Source organism: Bombyx mori, chromosome 4, assembly GCF_030269925.1.
Source record: "Bombyx mori chromosome 4, ASM3026992v2".
Classification (NCBI taxonomy): Eukaryota; Metazoa; Arthropoda; class Insecta; order Lepidoptera; family Bombycidae; genus Bombyx; species Bombyx mori.
Window position 1 is genome coordinate 4,918,809 of NC_085110.1, and position 20,464 is coordinate 4,939,272.

The 20,464-nt window shown below is 35.5% G+C and overlaps 2 long non-coding RNA genes across 4 annotated transcripts; one reads left to right on the forward strand and one right to left on the reverse strand.

Moving 5' to 3' along the window:
• Nucleotides 1-970: 970 nt before the first annotated feature.
• Nucleotides 971-6,474, reverse strand: LOC110385726 (uncharacterized). 2 transcript variants are annotated; one of them, XR_009972901.1, is made up of 3 exons: nt 6,319-6,474; nt 5,880-6,106; nt 971-5,338 (listed from the first exon to the last, which is right to left on the reverse strand). It is a non-coding gene; the product is annotated as an uncharacterized LOC110385726 (long non-coding RNA). The 2 variants fall into 2 exon arrangements; XR_009972902.1 differs by having other exon boundaries at nt 6,252-6,411.
• A 566-nt stretch (nt 6,475-7,040) lies between these two features.
• LOC134198742 (uncharacterized) lies at nt 7,041-9,077 on the forward strand. 2 transcript variants are annotated; one of them, XR_009972904.1, is made up of 3 exons: nt 7,041-7,333; nt 7,441-8,022; nt 8,331-9,077. It is a non-coding gene; the product is annotated as an uncharacterized LOC134198742 (long non-coding RNA). The 2 variants fall into 2 exon arrangements; XR_009972905.1 differs by having other exon boundaries at nt 7,441-9,077.
• The last annotated feature ends 11,387 nt before the right edge of the window (nt 9,078-20,464 follow it).

Below are 20,464 nucleotides of genomic sequence, written 5' to 3' on the forward strand. Positions count from 1 at the left end.
CAGACAGAGCCAAGTCACACCTCCAAATACAATATAATAAAAATTTTAAATTGTTGGATATCTTTATAGTCATAATAAGAAAATTTGAAATTAATGTATGAAAAGCCAAGCCTTAAGAAAGTAGCGTCATCTATAAGCTCATTGTAATAATCTTAACATACATAGCAGAGCCATCTAGGATTGGTCGAGGCATTTTCAACAAGTCAAGTATAGATGGCGCTATCTCGTTTTGACGGAAATTGTCCCATTTAAACGTGTACTTTGGTTTTGAACTATTTCAACCAGATGGCGCTTCTGTACATGTCGGCCATTTTGTTGGGATTGCATTGCAAATATTGTATGTATAGTATAAAAATGTACTTGTACTTTGTTAGTTAATTTGACAAAGTACTTATTGATTTTAATTGCTAAGGGCGAGTATGGTCTCTTTGGGTATATAACAAAGAGAAAATGAAAATTGTTTGAAAATTTACATAAATAACTAAATTATTATCAAGTAGTCAATGAAAACAATGAACATAGGTAGAGTTAGAGGGTCAGGTGGTGCACAAAATAAGATAAATATGGTGGTAAATTTGACTTTCGGGCGAAATTAATTTATTACGTATTAAAACAAACGGATAATTGCAAATACCTAGCAAATAGTATTTTTTCTTTTTTGTTAACTTCTAACCTTTAAATATTTTCCCAAATGTTTAATTCGCAATTCGTTAGCATCGTATCAATTTATTTGTTGCTGGCTTCAAGCCAAAGATAAATGACCTATGATATCAAAACGTGATCACCTTACGCGTTATCGTTTATAAATTATTCCAATTGTAAGATTAAAAAAATACAATCTATTTCTGCTCTCCTACATCATTAAATTTATTTATAAACGACGTAGGCGAGCGATGTTTAGCTTTAGTCGAATCACGATATATCAGTATTCTTGTCTACTATTAATAGGTATATAAATGAAAACACATTCTTACATATAAAAATATTTTATTAAAAACATTTTGGTAACATTTAATAAGAACACTTAGGTAAAAATAAATCGACCTCAAAATTATTTTAAAAGAACAGCCTGGACTGGAAGTTCACGGAGGAAGCCGGAACAGCAAAAACTAAAATAAATAAAAACAATGATAACACTCTAGGCAGAGACGTGTCTAATTGACAACCAGAATTAAGGCATCGCAAGAATAATTATTTAAGTACGATAAAATACCTACGGCTATTATTATAATTACAACAAATAAACGCCTAGTGTCTATCTTTCAGTTGTGTATGCTCGCGACCCTGTACAACTCTCTTGGCAGGGAGCTTACATCGAGTATTATTGCCACTAACATTATTCACATCACACACGAGACATCTTGCTTGCCACTACGTAGTAATTATACACTACTAAATACTAAAACATCCCAATTATACGAAGCTAGTTTAAAATTTTACCTAACTAATAATAATAATATTAACATCTTCGGTTAATTTTGATACTAGAATGATATAACATCATTAAATATTGTACTCTTAACATTACGCTGGATTAAATTAAATTGAGGAATTAAAACATTTTATACATAATATTGCAAGCATTACTGAGATTGTGCACGTTACGTGGTTCGTTACAAACATTAACATTTGATATACTTAGCGTTAGAAGGAAGTTGCTTAATAATATTATACTGAAGTGGACAAGATGAGACGAGCTCTCTTCCGATGTTGGAGTCGAGCTGTCACAGCTACATTAAAGGAACAGTCATATAGATTAAATTACGAGCATTGGCACTTTTCAATATTAAATCTTAATTATACTCTCGAAATAGCACTGCACATCGATAACCAACTTAAAAACTAAATTCAGATCAGTCATTTATGATATCACATCAAAATAAACAGGGAAATACATAATATGTGATCATCGATTGAATATACTATGTAATAATTATTATATTCTTTTCAAAAGAGGTATTAATTTTCTTAAGGGTCACTAAAAATATTGAGCTCTGCGCCGAGCGCGACGCACTATATCACCATAATACGAGAATAACATTGAACCAATAAGATTTGGTGCCTGGAGTTCGTCTCCCGAGTTATTTCTATTTCGCTAAACCTACATAATGCTTATCAGATATACGTAATACAGGCCGGAAGTACGTGCGACATCGGTGTCGATATGCATTTATTACGTCAAATTTAGCGTAGCAACACCGGATGCAGACGTTCTCTGGCTGAACCCTTCATCCTTATACAATTTTGTTATAAAAATACTGTCATTTGACTACAGTTGAATGAAATAAAATAACATGAGAACAATACATAGAATAATAAATATTATTATGAATAATATCATGTAATTGATTTGACTAAACATTTTAAAATGCATAAAAATTGTAATGATTGAAACATTTGTAAAATCATTTAGTATACAACTTTAATTATTCACTCTCGATCAAACAAATAAAATTAGTGATGGAAAGTAATAAATTGATTTTCGATTTTCTTGTTAAATAAATAATAGCACAACACCCAAATTATTTGGCAATGTGATTTTAAATAAACATTAACAACTACTACCCTCGGCTGCTAAACTTAAAACACAAAACTGGAATGCAAATATTGCATCGTACCTCAGCACCTCGCGGCGCTTACATCACAACTAACACTTAGGAGACATGCACAACAACAGCTAGTCTACATCTGTGCGTTTCGCTCCGAATACTTTCCTTTGAACTACATGCGATTGCAGCTTTGTCACAAAATAATGATAAAAACTAAAAATAATCTGAATGCAACATTGATTTCATTATAACCAATAACAACCGTGCGAGTGCGCGTGACTGAGGATATAGCACACTAGGCAAGCAAAGACACCTCTCAACAGAACTATACATTCATTATTCGCAAACAGTTATCATATGAGGTGCCTTCTAAAACAGGCATTAAGTATGTACTCATGTCAGCTGCATTCTGAGATCTATGCTATATGTTCAGTCATTACACACTGAATCATAAATAAATATATAAATAAACAATTTGTTTAACATTTTAACTATAATTTTTTTGTGTTCATAGCCCAGTTCGTTGTACAAACACATAAAAAACAGACTTGCATTTATGACTCCATCTAAAAATAAAGTATAATTTAATGTAGATCTCTATAAACTGTTGTTGTGGTCATAACATTTTAAACATAGGTCATCAAAACATAAAAAGAAAATGTGCGGATGTTGGTCCCCTCCAAAATTTGCCGACCGTCAAGCGAACTCCATTTTTATAACAAAGAAAATTTGGAGAACTATATAATGTATTGTCTCGTATCAATATTTTATCTTTATAAAAATAACTTTGTGGGAAATATGTCAACATTAATAATAATAGTGTACAAAAAGTCCAGTTCAAATTTTAAAGCTGATCTCAACATAGTAGAACTAAACTTGCACAGGAGGACAGTATCAATTAAATTATTGATTAATTTAGTTAGTATGTTATACATTTACTTATATGTTATTCAAGAGACTCACACTATTAAATACCTTGACTAAATTAAAGAGACCATGAATAGTACATTAATATTATATATGCACATACATAGAGATATTGCCAGTCTGTAACGACACTTATTATAATTTCACTAGGAACCCAGTATCTGGGCAATTCAATGACTCAAACGTTTTAAAACGGTCTGTAACAACTACTAATACCTTAGAATATCTAATCACTGCATTAATTTGTGATGATATGCACTGATAACCCATTTGACTATGTTTTGTATGGGCTCGTCATATAATTAAATGAGGTGTTCAAGCTTTCTCATCAAGTCATATAGGGAGTTTTTGGGAACTGTCTAGATCATAGCTATATGTCATCACTTTTATGTATTAATATGCTCGGACGGTAAAATCCAACAATCGTTATTAGACCTTAAAAATTAACCTACAGCTTGGCTTTAAATTCGTGCCTATCTCGTCAAAATCGTAAATTTAAATAACATCCGAGAAGCAGCCTTTTGGTTTAAACAATGACAATCCTATTGATAAATGACTGTGGAATATATCTTAATAATTATATCTAGAAACTAATGAATAGAGTAAAACAATATTTAAACAATAATTATTACACACTATGGTGGGAAGTAGCTCATGTTATTGTAAGTTTATGTCTAAAATTTAAATATTGCTTTAAGAGTACCCGGACTTGGAATCCATGAGCTGAACAAGTCCTTTATACTAATCAATTTAAATTGTGGCTAACAATTTATTGTTAATATAATATTCTTTGGATAAAAAAAAATTAATTCATTAACATTTCTAAGAGGAACTAAGTGTAGAATAAAATAAAATGAATATATTATTTTAAAATTTCAACAGTAAAATAATTTGAGTTTTGAGATATGTTTTAGCAAATGATTTTTTAAGTTAATTGAAAATGGGAGCTAGTAATGTTGATTTGGAATAAATGTAAATTTTTTTGGCATAATATTCAAGTAGAAATATTGTTGTTTTTAAATTAAGCCTAATTATCACACAATCCAAAAAGTGATTAGAAACTATGTCTAATTCGCATGTCCATTGTGTGTTTCTATTTAATGAAATTGTACAAAAATGTCTTGTTTAAATTAAGATCACAGTATTAAGTCACATTAAATGTATCTTTAACGTGAGAAACAATAGCCACATATTCCACAGTCATCTGTAGAACTGGGTCACAGCAGGAAAGCATACAGACACTACTAGTAGGATAGTCACAAACCAATAACTACAATTCAAACAATGAAATAAAGATTCATCTCAAAATAAATGTAAACAAAGTAAATAAATTTTGATAAGTGAGCAAACAATACAATGATTGATTTTTATCACTGCCCTTTCTAAACAAAACACTAATTATGGACAGTTTTGGTAAAATTGTAAAAACTGTTGAACATTGTTTGTTGAGTCATTGGTTCTGAAGTGCAAATGTGACAGTCAGAATAAATAAAAACATTGATATGCAGCCTGATGTGTCCCAGTTGTACCCTTTCAACTTAATGTTTGTTCGAAATTTAATGTGACAGAAAATCACATCAATCTGTAGCAGCCACAACCCATGTGAATCCACAGAGACGGCAGTTGTCTTTTACATACTGTGTGCGAGTTCCATATGGTCCCAAGCGATGATACTGGGAGCGATTTGCGAAAAACAATGCAGGATTATTTGGTGGCAATATTGTGGCACGATAGCTCCATCTCGGGTCAGTGAGATTTGCCATCAGATTGAGGATGTCTCTGCCACCATACGTAACTTTGACATCTTCGGCTTTCTTCTCCTGTGGGCGCGGCTGCAGCTGCAAGACTGGTTCGAAGATTTTCTGAAATGGTCAGTACTTCTTGTAAACAGTGTTAGATAAGACGATCATAAAAAAAACAATACAACAAAAAGTTACAAGTTCATTATCACCTATGTTTTGCTAAAACCATGTTGACAACATAAGGTATATTAAATATAGTAAAATTGATATTAGCACTTAGTTTATACTGTTGCTAACGTTGCTAACAATACGTACACATTATTCTGTAGTATATACGTACATAAATATATTCGTTACATTAATAAAATAATGGTAGCTAAGTGTAAATTAATTTTGGCAAGGACCGATTCTCCGTGATAAGGTAGACATTTTGTATTAGGTACATACATACCTATTATAATAGTGCAACACGTTTCAACAACATATTTTGAGTGTAATTTTATCCTATGCTACTGAAATATTTCCATTATCACACTTCGATAGTGTACACAACAATGATAGCGTAATAAAGACATTCGCCATTACGGAATATTATGAAAATAGAGAGGTCAAGGCCAGGACATATTCATAGTGAATAAATAACTTAACAATAAGCACTCACCTTTTCAGTCGTTTGAGGACTTGAAGGCAGGGAGTCACTGTTCACTGATTCGGATTTGAGTGATCCTAGCGAACCGATACCGCTAGATTCACTGGACACTGACGGGCTTGGGCTCGATTGCGATTGAGATAAACCCGCGATCTCAATTATATGACCAAACGAGCTGAACGAGTTAAAATTATCTGTCTCCAAGCCAGTTAAGGGAAGTGCAACGCTAAGAGCCATGTCTGCAAAAGTAAAATCCGATTTGTATTGAAATTACACGTGCAAAAGTTCCACTGCGCTATTGTGAGCACTGTTATGTTGACAGAATTTAATAGAGCCTACAACCGCTTTCGAACCACTACACTTTCAAACAAATGCAGCACTCACCTTTGACTAGAATAAAAATGAAAAACTTCAATAATCACACCGTATGCTATGAGAAAACAATAATTACCGAAAAGCGTTATCCCATAAAGCGCAAGCCTCGACGTAGTTGAAAGAGATCGAACATTTATGCAGTGAAGCTAGCGTCAAACGCCAATTGTCGAGCAGCAAGCGCCACCGGAAAGAACTCTATCGCTAAAACAGTAAACTACGCAGTATCGTGAATAAAGTAGTTAATAAATTACTATACTCCAATACATCACTTTCTGGATAATAAAAATAATTTCAAACATTTATAGACTAGAAATTAACATTAATAATTTATATTCAGAGTATATTTATGTGAAAAATAATGGTTATGTGCTGTACTGCCATCTAGTGGCAAATTTAGAAGAAATGAACACATTCCCCTAGTTTTGTTGCTCGTCATACCGGTTGGTTTCAGAAATATTCTAATAGGTGGCAGTGTCATCAAAGATCGGCATTTAGTTCAAAGTCGGTTTGCAGAGGGCACTGTCACAAATATCATCACCTTTGTTGTGTTGTTGATTTAATAAATAAACCCTGTTAATCATCTTTGGCATCAACTCTAGTATTAAATGCCCAATGCCTACAAATAGATAATTTATTAAGCCTTTCTAATCTACGAGTATGAACTGGGTTCGAGGAAAGTGTGGTGAATACCATAAAAAAGCTAACAAAGTTGGTATACCTACCTACCTACCTTAAACGGCGTATTACTGTATGAAAGAGTTTATTTTTGTTTAATAAGATGTGTTTAGTATTATATTCTTCCCCTTTCGTGAGTAGTAAACACAATTAAAACTAATTTTAGAGAAATACCACTTATTCATCATAAGAGCTTTGAAATTATCCGTAATGAAGATTTTAATCTGGGCATTGATAGCCATTTTGAGACGTAGACTCACTATGTACGGACATCTGTGAGCTTTCGCGGGTGTTTACAATCATCCTTTTTCAGCAGCAAACCAGTCAAACTTCCGAAATTGGTTTTTCCAGAACAAAAATCAACCCAATTTGAAAGAGTGATTTCTTCGGTTTTCACGACTCGTAGATATGGATAGGTAAAACAATTTTTATAAGGAAGACCACGCAGATTAAATTCGTAAATTATTAAAAAAAAACGCGAGATTTTACCATAAAGTTTTTTTTTATTATTTTTGTATTACAGGCAGAGACAGACCACCTACCCGATACTAAGCGGCTACCGGACCCCATCAACAACGCAAATTGATTGAGTGACTGTATTGAGTTTTTTTTTTTTTTTTTCGGGCCGGAGGCGAACCTCCTACGAGGTCCCCGCGCCTAGGGGGCGCGCGGGGTATGTGAGACTTAACGATCTGCAGGTGTTGAGAGCAGATCGCGGGCCCAAGGATTTTAGGGCCCACCCACTAAACGACTCCCCTGCACTCTTACACCCGACGTCCGATCTCCGTCCGGGGTCAGAACCCGTTCAGAGTAGGGGGGTTCCCGCGGTCAACACTACAACCAGACACGCGGCGCCACCCCGAGGACGCCCGACCGACGGGTCGTCGAGGCGATAGTCGACGACCAACGACGTCGGTCTCCGCGGTACGGCACTGTATTGAGTAGGGGAAAGTGGGGGAAACGCGAACGCTGGGTAATGCCGAACTCAATGATTCTAATATGTTAGAAAGATATATCCTAATTTTATTTGCCGCCATTTCGGAGATCACGCCACCACTGATGCCAGTCAATAACACGGGAGACGCGGACGCACGTACTTAAAAAGGTATGCATTTTTCAATATTTTGTATGTTTTAGATGTAATTTTTTGGCAAATTCAAGTTGATGTAACTTTATTTCTATCTACAATAATAATTCAGCTTTTACATAGTGGAATAATCACATATCACTCAGCTAAATGTTAATGATGTAGTAGGCAAAATAAATTTAACCAAAATTGTTTTTGACCTTTAATTATTTTCGATTCCGCGGGGTAAAGACGAACACTCCATGTCGGGCAATCTCGAACATTCGCCGTTACCCCACTCCCGTTTGTTAGTACCCCGTTCAACTTTTTTTTAAATATTATTACAGATGCCTTGTACTTACAAAAGAAAGACCGAACTGAAGTATAGTTTAGAAGATCTCAAAAAGGCTATAGACGATATTAAAACCAAAAACTCTCCCTGCGGAAAGCAGCAGAAACATATAATGTTCCAAAAACCACTAATTTTAACCATCTAATGAAAGAAGTGTTAATACAGCCATGGTTGGATGAAACCCTTTATTTACAGACGATCAGGAAACGTAAGAAATCAAGAAGAAGGAAAGATAGCAAAAAAGGAACCCAAATAAAAAGACTGAAATGTAATGAGAGAACACCTTCAAACAAGAAGTATGAAATATTATTAAAGAATTTGAACAATATAAAAAAATACTTCAGTGACTCTAGTTAAAATACGAAAAAAAAAAGAAAAAGGCGAAAAAGAAAATAAAGACTACTTTTATATTTTTTGTAGAGATAAATATATTGATCCTCCCGTTGAAGACTAGATTGTGTGCTATGTGTGCAAAAAATGGGCTCACGAGAGTTGTACTGACGAACAGTCAACATCGTTGGGTTTTAAATGTGATCTATGTCGTTAATAATGTTGGTTCGTAATCACCCCACTTGGTGTTCGTATTTACCCGACTAATGTCGGGCAAAGCCGAACACTAAGGGTTTTGTTTTTCTTTCATATTGTTGCAGTTTATTAAAAAAATATAAATGATGATTAGTGAATAAGTTAGACAGATAAGTAAACTTTATAATAAAAAAAAATTAAAAAATCCGTGTTTAAATTCCATTGTTTTATTTAAGTTTTCCCTTAGGTGTTCGTATATCCCCCACTTTCCCCTACATCATCTTTCCAACTGTTGAAAGTGAAATACGTTATTGCTTTGTAGTGGGAATGGGCAGAATGGTAGTAGGTAGTTTACGTGCTAGAGATCGCAACATGCCCTACCAATACAAGAAAAGGGACTTTGATCTCACGTATCTAGTTCAGTGGCCATATCGACAATTTGATGTCCATGGACCACGGTAGTCGCTTAGGTGGTGCGTGAGATCGTCTGCTATATACAGCAATACAAATAAAGTAATCATGGTCCTATTTGTATTCGTTTCTCTTCGGTAGCTTTTGTGTGTGTGTGTGTATACACAACTAATTTTTCTAACGGTCACATTATTAAATTCAACTAGTATTTTATTCACAGCTTCGCACAATTCTCCTATAAAGCTCGATTACCTACCTAATGTTACTACATTAAAAAAAAAAACAAAGGAAGCGTCGCGGCGTCGCGGCGTAGTTCGTATCACTAGTGTCCTAATTACTAGTGTCTAATTACTATACCTAATTACTATACGTAAAGAAATATCTACATCTGGTAATACGTATTAATTAACGATTAAGGAATATCATAATACTAAATAGAGAATATTAAAAAAAAAAAAAACTCTTATTCACTCGGTAGGCAGCGGCTTGGCTCTGCCCCTGGCATTGCTGAAGTTCATGGGCGACGGTAACCACTCACCATCAGGTGGGCCGTATGCTCGTCTGCCTACAAGAGTAATAAAAAAAAAAACAAGGTGCGTAAACCTTTTTATTTTTTCTTTAACGCTGGGGCATCCGTTTACGGATACCTGGTAAGGGAGGGGTAACAGACCGGGTTACGTCGGACTCCGGCGCCTCCAGAGAAGAAGAGGGAGAAGAGGAAGGCCAAAGTCCTCCTCTTCTTCCTAAAACGACTACTGACTAAACCCCATCGAGCTCCACCACTCCGACTCCACGAAACCTACGGTACCGCAAAGTGCGCGCCGAAGGCTCGCCGTCGCCGGTACCCGTCCTGACAATAGGACAGGATTCCATCCCCGGGAAGATCCCGCAGGACGTCGTCTCGGGAGACACACCGTGAGTGGCGCACAGGAGCCACCTTGCGCCACCTCACCACGGAACCGACAGCAGAGCACCGGGCGCCCCCGCACCCGGTACCCAACAGTCCCTACGTGGGATTAACGTGAGCATCGTGCCCGCGTCGCCCACCCCGCCTTCTTCGCTGAGGGATCCCACTCCCTTTCGCGCTCCTCAGCCTCGCGGAACGCCATGACCAGGTCGCAAAATCTGGCCATGGCCTCCCACGAACTCTCGTCCTCTAGCATGCGGGCAATGACAGCCCGCAAGGAGAGGTCCCTCCCCAGCACCGCGATGAGATCTCGCCGCGGGTGCTCCCAACGCGGGCACGCTTCGAGTGCATGCTGAGCGTCATCGTCTGGATGCCCGCACTGGTGACAACCCGGATGTGGCTCTCTCCTGCAGACCATCTACAGGTACCTCCTCATACCTATGCTGGTAGCCTTGAGAGCCTATTTCAGTTTCTCCTTGACGTATAGGTGAGCTCACGGGGCTCAAACCGGAGTGTTGCTAACACTGGCCCTAGCAATAGCAGTGCTTGGCGGAATCTACCACCGGATCGAAAACGCGACCCACTGAGAGGATCCGGCGAGTAACTCAGCGGGCTGGTGTGCTACCCATACCTACCGCAGATACGCATGTATTTTAATTTCACAATTTATTTTGGCATTAGGATTTAGGCACAGCTTTTTGTTAATTTCACAATTTACTTTGACAATAGTATTTAGGCATAGCTTTCTTCTAGCAAAATTATAAGTTATTTGCGTATTGTTTTGATATTTATCAAGTCCGCTATAGGATTTCTTAAGGCTTTTTTTTTCATCTTATATTTTTTAGATATAAATATAAGAATAGCAGAAGAATAGAGGCAGCGGCTTGGCTCTGCCCCTGGCATTGCTGACGTCCAGAACGCGAACTTCAGCAATTACCATCAGTACCGATTATAATTTAAAAGTCGTCGTGGCCTAAAGGATACGACGTCCAGTGCATTCGTATCTTGCGATGCAATGGTGTTCGAATACCGCAGACGGGTACCAATTTTTCTAATAAAATACGTACTTAACGTTCACGATTGACTTCCACGGTGAAGGTAGGTACCACCACCCCGCCTATTTCTGCCGTGAAGCAATAATGCGTTTCGGCTTGAAGGGTAGGACAGCCGTTGTAACTATACTGAGACCTTAGAACTCATATCTCAAGGTGGGTGGCGGCATTTACGTTGTAGATGTCTATGGGCTCCCCTAATCACTTAACACCAAGTGGGCTGTGAACTCGTCCACACATCTCCGCAAAAAAAAATCTTTCTCGCGAATCTAATATGCCAGACTTTAATGGCCTTGAAAGGTCGACATAGTTCAGAAATACTGTGCACATGATTCAGAATAATCTATCATGTTTTACAGATTAGGTACTTCAGCAACGTTCAATAATCACGGATCCATTTAAAATATGATTTTACATTATATTTATGTCGGACGGTTTCACAAAAACTCAAGGTGAGTTTGCAGACCAATATTGTCTCCGGCTGTTTAACAGAACATTTGGCTGTCGACCTCATATCTATCTTGATGAGAGTCTCAACATATAATATCGTTTGCCTTGATAACATAAAAAAAAAAACAAAAAATACATAAACAATATACGAGGAAGTAAAATAATTATTATTTGTCACAGTTCAGTACTGTTCTATATTTTCTAGAAATTTAAGATTCGACACGTGAGTAAGGTTCCTATTTTTGAATCTTATCTATTATTGCTAATGTTATTCCAAAACATTTTATAAGTCAAACCCAACGTGTTTCCATAAATATCTGTGGCTGAAATGACAGTGGAAATATACTAGGTCAACATAATTTTTTGTAAATGTTTTTAACTATCCGCCTGCTATTATTTATGTATTGAAATACAATTATTATCAGAAACGTTAAGCAAGTAATTAACTTTCATCTTTTTAAGACATTAAGGCCATTTTAATAAATAAAAAACAATGCCTGATGTCAAGTAGATATACAAAATGTGAAAGTTCACGAAAGAAGCCTTAAAGGTAAACGCTAATGTTTACAAATAAGAAGAAACCGATATTACAAATTGGCGCTTAATTCCAATGAGCACTTACCACCGATAACGAGACTGAAAGAGGCCTGAGATAGGTCCCTAATTGCTTCGAATCGGGGGCTTATGATTTGTAAATATTCTTATATAGGCACTTAGGATCGTCCGTTCAATAAAATAATAATAGTAAACATCCGTGCAAATGGCCGGCGTAGGGCGCGGGCGGGGCGCGGGCTGCGGGAGACGCTTATCGATTCGCGCCCGCGCGACACACTGTATCTATCCTCTCATCGATGCTGGCTCGCCGGCCTCACAAAGAAAGAGATAGGTTTCGCCGACTTTGATCCTTTTGTTTTTGGGCAGCGTCCGGCCGCGCGGGCGGGGGCTGAAAAATGTGAAGGGGCGCTGATTGGCCAGCCGGGCTCCGCCCCGCACCCGCCACAGCCTCCGACGCTCCGACGGAGCCTCCGCGCGCAGTTCAAGGGCGGTTGCCGGCACGTACGCTGATTTGTTTGGGTTCCCGGTTTTTTGAAAACTAATAACTACTTTCTAAATCTCAAACTAGATTACTTTATACTGTATGATGTACGCTGTATGATGATTCACTTTCAGACCTGTTTCATTACAGTATTAAAATACAATGAGTATTAATATAAAATTATTTCATATCTAAGACCACGCTGTAAGATTCACTTTCAGACCTGTTTCATTACAGTATCAAAATACAATGAGTATTTATGTAGGTAGTGAGTAGGTATGAGTTAGGTGATTAACATTTCCTATTACAAATTAATATAGGTCAAACCTGGTAATAAAAGGAGAGTTAAAGGATGACCTACATTGCGTCAATTTTAACAATCCAACAGCGATGCTCATTTTGCGGAATTATCAAAAACATTAGATATATCGTATAATATGTCCCGTGAAATAACAACAAGAGATACAGAAAAGCTTGTAACATTATTAAAAGTCAGTAGGTTAACAAATATTCTGTTTGTTAATAATGCAGAAACCACTACTTCCATATTGAGTCTAGGGATCCGTATAAGCATTTGACTCAGGCCTTTCATATTTAATAGGAGTATAAGATTTACTTACTCATTGAATATTTTAAATATTTTAGATGCTTTTAAGTGTACTAGAGGTCCCGCAGGAGTCGAAATTCGACTATAATTAATTGGAATTGTACGTTTGTACACTATTATGATTGTATTTTATACTTCTATAATCACAAATTTCGCCAAAACTACACTAACAATATTAACAAAGACAGACGATGTTTAATCTATTCTCAATTTGACAACAGACGTCAAGAACAAAAGTTTGACAATAAATAGTATGCATGCGTGTGTGCGTCAATATGATATGTAGTGTGTGTAATATTTTCTTTATTGATTTAATGTATCTTTTATGCATTATTTTAAAAAAATATTAGCATTGTGCACTTCTTCTCTATATTCTCTATAAGTGTGGGAAATTTCATACTCCTCCGTCCGCGCGATTTTCGTAAAAAGGGATACAAAGTTTTTGCTTCACGTATTAATATATAGATATACTACACTGATAATTTAGTATCAGAAATTTTCTGAATTTATTTTACTTTCGTGTACAATAAAGCAAACTCTTTATTTTTACGGTAGTTATGAGTGCGTTGTGGAAAAAGATCACCGGTGATCATACGTACGATTACTATACGTCAAAAAGGTAAAAGACGGTCGTAATAAAATAATTTAAAAAAGAAAATTTCACTAAACGCATTCTAAATTTGTTGCTGTGTCTTTAAATTACTTTAACTTTGTAATTTCGCGTTACATATCTTCATTTCGTTGCTGTGCTAACTACGATCTTATTTTCTAGCACAATATATTCAAATGTCGATCGATATTCAAATAAATTTTTAATCTTCCAGCTATCTTCAAAATATCGGAAATAAAAAAACAAAATAATAAACGCACCTACGAAATACTAAGAGTAATTTTAATTTTGCTTACAACTCACGAAAACCGAAGAAGATACTTTATTACTGTAAGACTTAGTTCACCTTATAGTTACCATTGTGTCATCTTTTCCCAAAGTTATTGAGTAGCATCATTTTATTTATCTTACATTTTTGTATAAGCAGACATTTTTAATCTAGTCTTAAACGGGAGTGTATCATAAATTGATAAACACCAAAACGATTGCTGGTTTCCAATAAAACTCTTTTGCTTGAATTTTTCGTATTTCAAAAATAGCACGAACTGCAACTAAATTTTAAAGAACGATCCACAGTACCGGGATATTAGCAGCAACATCATGTAATACCTCCGTGACGGCACTAAACGACGAAATATTTAAATAGGTAGCCGTCAGAGGCTATCTCCAGATAAAACGCCCCAATTCACATGCGTGAGGCGAGTGATGGATGAGTCCGGTGATCAGACCCTTCCCCGCCCCCCGAATGTACCTTCCTCACCCCCGCCGCCCGACAACGGCCTTAGTCCTGCTAGGTGATCCATTACACTGGCATTTTTGCGTAATCCTCGTTTATAAATATGAAATTGAAGGAAGCCTAGTGATGTTTAATCGACTGGCGTGCGGGGTCAGAGCCGCCCCGTTCGTGTAATTTATGGCGACATGCCAAACTGTCCCGGGAAAAATATGCGAGGTGCCGCGTTTCTAGGTATAATGCTGTTAACCTTACTTCATGCGTATTTAAATTATGCATGCCTGTTATATTTGTGTGAATCTACATGATGATGCACATATACCGTAGTTCATGTTCTGGGCCTAGTTTCCAAATAATACTTTGAAACCATGGAATTAGACGCTACGCATGAAATACAACTGTTTCCCAATAATATTCAATCTAATCATAACTATCGAGTTACGAATAGTATAATTTAAAAGTATCCTTCGAAATTGAAATTTAAATCATTACGTAATAATATGAGATTCCCTTTACAACATCCAATCAAAAATGCAAAGGGTTATATCAATAATCATGCCCGTGCAAAACAAAACAGGAATGGTAATATAATTGCATCGCTGATTATGCCCGGGGTACATTCTGATTATGGGTAATTATAGTGGAGGGTGGAGACCGTGATGAGCGATTTGGGTATTATTTGCGCTTTATTTTGGTATTTATTGCGCTTCAGTGACGACGCGGTATAATGCTGTGGGCTCGTCCCTTGAGGGCTTTGCGGGACGGACGGTGACTGTGATTTCAATAGGCCGTTTGAATTATTCTGGGTGGGTATATAATTTTTAGATATTTCCTTTTGCAATCTCGAATAGGTTTGATCTGATGTTTAGATTTTTAAAAAAAAGAAACGCTTCGTAAATATTATACTATGCTTATTCCATCTTATTGGGTTTTTCCTAAACTTTTCATTGGATTAGTAAAAACGATGATATTGGATAACGAGTATTCTAGTTTCTTTACGGTTTTTATAATCGTAACAATTGTAAATCGAAAACATTATTATAAGTAATTTTACGATCTAATCTCGCTCGGTTATTATTGTCATTAGTTGACAGTTTTCGGGGTCAGAAACAATAAATAAGTCCAGATTGAACCGTTACAGTAGTTTTTATTACGTGTTAACGAATTATCTACTTCAAGAAGTATTCATTGTTAGCGTTATCCACCTGTAAATAATATATTGTGTGTTAAATAACAAGCTTGTATTTAATTTAACGTCCTTAATCAGATTTAGTATGTTTTTTTTTTTTAATTTGGTAATTGGAACAGCACAGAATAACGGTTTCATAAAACAAAAAAGATCTTACCCAAAATCTACTTCACGTACTGATATAATTAAAGAATTTAAATCTGCCCCCTAATCTCTTAGCATTTTTGCGGGTTCGTTTGGGTGTTTTGGCAGCGAGAAATTAAATAAATTTGAAGTCAAAATTAGAAGAAAATGCAGGAAATTTGGCCTCGGTAGGTCTTTAAAATTTGTTACTGACGCCTATAAATATCGGTGAACCCCTTCCCATCTTAACTAATAAAAAAAAAGCTTGAAACGAAAGCACCGTTCTATGAAGTCAGTGGCGTATCAAAATAAATTATTCTCACTTTAGAACCTACCCAATAATTCGCAAAAGTTCTCCCAATATACGACCTTTCAAAAACAAACACATTTAATTAATTCAATATCTACAAAAACCTTTTGTACGATCACCTTTTGCATATAGGGTGGGAATCCAGCGCGTTGCTACGCGACTCCCGCGGTCGACTTCGTTCACCACAAGCGGCAATTATCAAGATTACGTCAATTATGAACGAGCAGGTCCATTGAACTGTATTACATTACGACATCAATATAATCTCAACTAATTGGCAAATTTAATGGCATCGTACATACCTATGTGTAATATTATATATACTTATATATATATAAAAATGAATTGCTGTTCGTTAGTCTTGCTAAAACTTGAAAACGGCTTGACCGATTTGGCTAATTTTGGTCTTGAACTATTTGTGGAAGTCCAGAGAAGGTTTAAAAGGTAGATAAATATGAAAATGCTCGGAATTAAATAAAAATAAACAATTTTGTTATTTCTTTGATGTTGGACGGATTCCTTTTGTTTGTTTTAATTTATACAAAACTTTAGGGTCTTTTATTTATCGATTCAGGCACTACGAAGTCTGCCGGGTCAGCTAGTTTTAAATGTTTACCACACATCAGGATCGTAGTTTTGTGTTTAATCGATATGCGATACGTGTGAGAAATATAGAGGCGTTTATCGTTTTTCTTTGTATTTCCGATTTGTCGGATAATCATGTTAATCATTCGCTTAAGATTTCAAGGATTTCGTTTATGGGGATAAGGACGTCTTGAAGCGACGTAAAAAATAGTAGATTATTATTTACGGAAAATTACGATTACTACTAAGAAAAAATAATTAATTTTGCTCCTATTTGGGTTTAATTCTGTTTATATCGAATAATTCGCCTATCTAAACTTACAAAGCCCGGGGGTTTTATATTATATTCATTAGTTGATGCAGAGGGCAGGGGATACAACGCACTGATGTGTCGATAAGCGGATGTTTGGGGCTCACCTCAGTTCTTTCGTTGAATTTTAATGCCAATTAGAATAGACAATATTGTTCGCGGTTGAGTGGGCTGATGCCTTTATTAGTGTCAGATTATGTTACGGATTCAGTGGCCTGGAAGTTGCGTTGTGGTCGAATCGAGCTGCCCTCAGGTGTACCGGGGTGTGTGGATGTACAGATTTTGTTCGTTTTAATTATGTACGGATGCTGATTCGGTTTCGGCTTGGTTTTGTTTAGATGCTACGCGTGTTGATGTTGGGAATTATTATTGTGCTTTTGATGGCGAATTTTTTTGTGTTTTTATATTTTGTTTATTTATGCAAATAAATGATCATGTGCTTGTTATATGGTTTTCTTTAAATTGAAGAAAAATTCGCAAACACCTTTAAGTTGGCCGATAGTTGGTGAATACTTTTGTCTAAAATAATGTTATTTTTAGCATAATAATAATACTTAATAATTTTAATAATGTTTTTTGTGTTAACGAATTAGGCGTTTTGGTGTAAACTGTAAGCCTGGCTTTGTATTGAATTGAATAAATAAATAAAGTGCATTGCGATTACATTTTCATTTATAGGGCTTACACTATCTTAAGATAACATAAGAAGTAATAAGTGTACTATTGACATGAGATGAGAAACATTGAAAACTTTTTATAAATTAATTATCTAATATAGATGAGCAGCTCATAGATATATTTTGGTATATTACTTAATTTAAAATTAAACAAAAATAACAATAATAGTTTGTAACTTGTAAAGAAATTCATTTATTCTTGACATATAAATTACACAGGCTTGTGCAGTATTGGAAGTATTTTTTAAATAAGAAATAAATCATATATAAAAATGTTATTTCATTAAATGTCAGTGACTGATAAGCTTCGTGCTAGAGAAAGTGTTCACCAAATTTCTTCCACACTACTTTATCCTCGGTTTTTCTCAACACAGAGTTGATTGAAGGACGATCTATAAAGTATTTTACCGTTAACATTGTCGATCGACTTACATAACTACTTTTGAAATATAATTCGAAATAAGCGCTTGTCAAAGTTTGAATCCGAATGCGCATTCGTATCCGCCAGTGGATGCATAATTAAACGCACGTGCGGATTTCGATGCGACAGAAAGAGTCGCGGTTGTCTTCATCATGGCATCCATTCAACGCCTAATGTAACTCATACATCAAAACATTAATCTGACGTTTATGATTGATCGAACGCGGATACTCACTAATATCTCCTTTTTACTAGGGTTCCGTGTTTTAAAGAACGTATTTTGTTAAATGTGTTACGTTATTATATTATATTTACTAGTGATCCTTCAATAGTCGAAATTCGACTATAATTAATTGAAATTATAAGTTTGAACATTATTATAGTTCTATAATCACAGATTTCGCCAAGACAAAATTAAAGACAAATAACATTAAAGACAAACAATATTAATTTATTCTCAATTTGACCACAGACTTTAAACAATAACAAATGTTTGACAATAAGTGTTGTGTCAAAAACATAGTAGTGTGTGTAATGTTTTTATTTATTGATTTAATGTATTTGTTATGCATAATAACTTCGATCAATGTTGATCGAAGCATAATAAAAAAAAAATCGCATTCTGCACTCCTTCTCTATATACTCTATAAGTATGGGAATTTTTATAATCTTCCGTCAGCGCAATTTTGGTAAAAAGGGGTACAAAGTTTTTGCTTCACGTATTAATGTATAGATGTATAATGTCTTAAGGTAATGAAATTAGCTTTCCCAACTAATTTTATTTTGTCGTATATTTTTGTTAAGCTGTTCATTGAGCTTTCAGGATTATTGTTATGAGTTTGTGGTAGGGCGTATTCTGAGCCTCTACGGGTAGGTACCACCGTATTGCCTTATTCTGCCGCAAAGCAAATATGGGATGTGTGGTTGCCGTTGTAGACTTCGGTAGCTTTATAACATCAATAAGGAATTCGTTAGTTTCAATCGTATAGGCAAATAAAAACATGTTTTTAATTGTTACACACTAGTCTAGTCCGCCACTACTAGTACTAGTCACATACACTTATTCAAATGGAATAAAATGTTACATTAAAATATTTCTATACGTACGTAGCCGATTATCTTAATTATGAATAAATTATGTGCACACATACATATACCTTTCCGGAGTGAATTGTAAATGAATCAATCGTAATGAGGAAACTTTTGGATAATTAGATATACTTATATAAGTAAGTATACACACGAATCTGTCTGATTTCAACCACAAGACAATAATTGGTATTAATTATCAAAATTTATTATTCAACGCGCAAAATGTATCTTTACTATGTCCGGAACTCGAGAAATATCTATTATCAATCTAGATAGTTTTTTTTTTGTTTTGTTTTTAAAAGACCCTTCGTTATGCAAGTGTTTATTTCTCACGTTATAAAACAGTTTCGCGAGATTAATTGCGTTATATCGTGTTAGATAGGTATTAATATAACCATGGGGATAGGACCCCTCCTTAATTAGACATCTCGCAGTCATAAGATGCGGTGGATGTTGTGTTATTGTAATTTTGTTCGTCCTAACAATAAATTTAAGCGGGCAAGTGATCGGTAACTTAGCAGGTTAAGTTTTGAGTTAATTTCATTATTTTATGTAGAGTCGCGGAGCCAAGAATTGTGAGTTAATTTAAATTTGTTCATTTAAAGATCGTCTTTCGTTTAGTCGAGTATGAATAGTATAAATATAAATATAAATAAATAAATAAATATTTTACTAACAATCACGCCACGTTAACTGGTCCCGTGATAAGTTCGTAAAGAACTTGTGTTACAGGTACCAGATAACGGAAATAAATGTAAGATTTTTATTATACACATACATATATTTAATATACATCCAAAACCCTGGAAAAGACATTTATATTTATCATACAAATATCTTCCCTTGGCGGGATTCGAACCCGCGACCCCCTTGTGTAGTGACCATGTCACTTACCACTACACCAGACGACCGTTAAATGAATGAACAGTATGAATATCTTTACGTTCCAACTTCGTGTGTGGTACATCTGTTGATAATTGACTTATTCTCAAGGAGCTGGAATTAAATGCACCATTAAATTTAACTTTAATCATTCGGGGTACTACCTAACGGTATTCTGACTTCACTTTTATACCGGAGAGCATGTTTGT